The 4008-nt window shown below is 35.3% G+C and overlaps 2 non-coding genes across 2 annotated transcripts; both read right to left on the bottom strand.

Annotated features, from left to right (window-relative positions):
- Positions 1-425: 425 nt before the first annotated feature.
- Positions 426-544, bottom strand: LOC149426065 (5S ribosomal RNA). The gene has a single exon (XR_016304695.1). It is a non-coding gene; the product is annotated as a 5S ribosomal RNA (ribosomal RNA).
- A 322-nt stretch (positions 545-866) lies between these two features.
- Positions 867-985, bottom strand: LOC149426064 (5S ribosomal RNA). The gene has a single exon (XR_016304673.1). It is a non-coding gene; the product is annotated as a 5S ribosomal RNA (ribosomal RNA).
- Between the last annotated feature and the right edge of the window lie 3023 nt (positions 986-4008).

Genomic DNA, 4008 nt, shown 5'->3' with positions numbered 1-4008 from the left:
CCTACTTACGAACCCATTTTCGGTTATTGAAGTGAAACTTCTTTACGCGCGTCATGCAATTTCGAGGAGTAAAACCAACTCATGACCGAAACGAAAATGCGGGACCGATTAAAGTTCATTTGATGTAGTAAAAGTTTTGAAGTAAAATATAAATGCTTCTTAGCTCATCTCGACAACTGGCGTTGGTGGTGTAATGGTCAGCATAGTTGCTTTCGAAGCAGTTGATCCGAGTTCGATTCTCGGCCATGGAATATTATTTTTTTGTTTTTAAGGAATTTTTTTTTTTAATGGTTGACCATAATATCAATCCACTAAGTAATATTTTAGGCCTGTAGCATAATTGAAAAGTTAAAGAATGATATAAAATTTTTTATGATGTTAACGATAAAAAAATGAAAAAAAACATAAAATTAAAATAAAAAATGGGCCAACGGCACGCGGTGTTCCCAAGCGGTCACCCATCCAAGTACTGACCGCGCCCAATGTTGCTTAACTTCGGTGATCGGACGAGAACCGGTGTGTTCAAAATGGTATGGTCGTTGGCAAAAGTTAAACAATATTAATTTCTATTCTACCTGCCAATAAATATATGAAAATTAGTATAAAAAAGCCCTAATAATATTGAAAAAATTAGCAAGGTGTGTGCGAGGTTGATAAAAATAATCATTACATACGCGCTTGAAAAAGATCGTAATTACATTAATAAGTTTGTAGGAATTTTTTTTTTCAATGGTTGACCATAATATCAATCCACTAAGTAATATTTTAGGCCTGTAGCATACTTGAAAAGTTAAAGAATTTTATGATATTATTAATTATAGTAATGATAAAAAAATAAAAAAAACATGAAATTAAAATAAAAAATAGGCCAACGGCACGCGGTGTTCCCAAGCGGTCACCCATCCAAGTACTGACCGCGCCCAATGTTGCTTAACTTCGGTGATCGGACGAGAACCGGTGTGTTCAACATGGTATGGTCGTTGGCAAACGCTAAACAATATTAATTTCTACTCTACCTGCCAATAAATATATGAAAATTAGTATAAAAAAGCCCTAATAATACTGAAAACATTAGCAAGGTGTAAATATTATATACCTAGTTTAACTCACTCTCCTAACTCATCTTCGCTGTCTACAGGCAGAGCGCACGACTGTGGTCGTGAAGAACCGAGGTTCGATCCCCGCTTTAACTAATTTTTTTTTTCTTTTTTTATAACTTTTAATTTTTTTTATCACATGCTACTTATAAATATGTCAATAGACAGAAAAAAAGAGAGAATGAAATGAAAAGAGAGAGAGAGAAGAATACTAGAAGTTTCACTTCTGTCTTGCGTAGGCTTGACACACCCATTTTTTTTGTTTTATTGTATAATGTGGCAAATTAAGATATTTTAAAAAATAATCGTAAAACATTTAAAAATGTATGTATGAAATCATCAATTGGGAATGCCATAGTATCACTGGCTCCAGACGGTTGGAGCAGTTGGGACTCTTGTGCGGCTTCACATTAAAAATTAAAAAAAAAAACTGCACAACATTCCCAAGTCGGGATTTTATGGGGAGTGAAGTTTATAGAATTAAGCGTAATCTATACATATGAGATTTTTATTTTTCATTATTTTCCCATTTTACTCGTAATCACAGTTTTATATTCGTGTATTCATAAATCTATTTTGTACCTTATTTATAATAGATTATATTTACATACTATTATTATTTTTTTGTATAATACAGATATTCTCTTATGTACATTGTGTCGAGCAAAGATATTAGAAGAACGAGATATGCTATGTTGGCCGCCGGACCGTAGCCGGAGTACTACCTAATTAGGGTACTTTGAACGGTATTGGGACGTGTACGCACAGAAATCTGTTCTATGTATTAGTGCGGATACCTTAGCGCAAGCGAAGGTGTGCAGTAGTATTGGTGAACAAAACCGGCGACACTCGGCAAAACAATTCCACTCAGTACGAACTGCGCATAGCACATCTCGTTCTTCTAATATCTTTGGTGTCGAGTATCACTTTTCATGTAAAAACCTTTTTAGTATTATTTAAAAATGCGTATAAACAAAGAGAGAGAAAACAGTGTGCAATATAATTGTGAATGAGGAATACTTGGAGCAGGTGGATGAGTTTGTGTATTTAGGAAGTATGTTCTAGAGAGATGGGAAGGCTGACAAAGATATTGAAAGAAGGGTAAATGCAGGTAATTCCGTTAATGGAGGACTGAACGCCGTTGGCGCTAACAAAAAATCGTCCAAATAAGCGAAGTTAGTTAGATTAAATGCTGTTGAAATGAGATCCCTGAGGCGTATGTGTGGTAAAACCATGTTTGATCGTGTGAGGAATGTGGAGATCCGCAAAGAGTGCAAGGCTGATGTAAGCGTAATGAGTAAGATTAAGAAAGGGACGCTTAGATGGTTTGGGCGTGTAGAGCGAATGAGCGTAGATAGGAGTGTAAGGAGGATATAGTGTAGGAAGACATGGCACGATCAAGTGAATCAGATACTCGAGTCGGGCCATGTCAAGAGTCAGAATAATAGTAGAGTATGCAAGAGACGATGTATGAATGTGAATGAGGCAAGGAGTGTGTGCCAAGACCCAGTTGTTTGGCCGTCCGTCCTCTCTGCCTACCCCTGTGGGGAAACGGCGTGATGGTTAGTTAGTATAAACAAATAACGTATTATTTTTAAACAATAGTTATTAGCCTGAATAAAGTAAATAATTTGAAAAAAAATCTTCCGAATAAAAAAATTCATACCGGCGATGGGAATTGAACCCACGGCCTTCTAAATGCGGGGAGGTGCTCTACCAATAAATTGCGCTTCGTCGGCTTATTCAAAACCCGCCAAACTCTCCAATATTTACTGGAATTTTTCATTCCATAATTATCGTTTGTTAGATTTTCCATAAAAAAACATCATAAAAAATAAATAAATAAATGGTTTTGATTTTTAGTGTTTTAATTTTCTTGTCGAAATAATAATAAAAGAAGAGTATGTAAAATCAAAAACAATGTATGAATGTGAATGAGGCAAGGAGTGTGTGCCAAGACAGAGTTTTTTGGCGGTCCATCCTCTCTGCTATCCTTGCGGAAAAACGGCGTGATGAAAGATATATAGTCAAAATAATACACTGTCCCTATTACTAATAAACATATTTTAAATTTTACACAATTTATAAAGAACCATTTACCCCACATAGGATAATGATTGGTACTTCATATAGAACAACATTAACCTGGTAGAAATTTGGCTTCTCATTGCAACCTTGTTGAAACTATTATTGCTTTTTAATGAGGAGAGTTTCCGGTAAACTATAATGCAAGTTGAGTCAGGCTTTCATGAACGCGAGGTAATCCTGATAAAATAATTATTTGTTTAATAATAAACTTTACTCTGCTGGGCTAATTATTATAAGAAAGTCCCGCCATTAAAGCAACGTACGTTAAGAGATAAAAAATTGCACTAATTATATTTCAGCTATGAGTCATTTCCTATATTTCATAACCTCATTTTCATTTCACACAAGGCCATGCAGCTAAATTAAACTTAACAATTTGCATTTGTATCTGTATATTTTATTTTGCTGATTCGTACCTTTTTGTAAATAAAAAGTTAAAACAGGTACTTTTTAATACATAAGCTCCACATAGGAAAAAAATCCCTCAGGGCCTGTGTCATCTTTGAGGATGCTGTGTGGAGGGTCTTTTTAGGGAAAGGACTAGTGTTGGTGGACGCGGTGGACTCTTTCGTTGCAGCAGCTGGTCCAGTTTCTTCACCACCTAGGATTCTTGCTGCAGAGTCTCCATCTTCTATCATCGTGTCACCTGTTCCTGTTCTTCATTTTACTTAACTTAAGTTCACTTTATTTTTGTAATATTTATATTTTTTGTAATACCTGCATCAACTGTAAAGCGCCCCTGAGGATATCTCACAAAAGCGGCGCTATACAAATTATCCAATAAATAATAATAATAATAAAAGGAAGACGATAAAGTTCTGGG

The sequence above is a fragment of the Hesperophylax consimilis genome, chromosome 2 (genome assembly GCF_061612785.1).
Source record: "Hesperophylax consimilis isolate HC1 chromosome 2, BYU_Hcon_1.0, whole genome shotgun sequence".
Lineage (NCBI taxonomy): Eukaryota > Metazoa > Arthropoda > Insecta > Trichoptera > Limnephilidae > Hesperophylax > Hesperophylax consimilis.
This window is presented reverse-complemented; position numbering and strand designations above follow the sequence as displayed.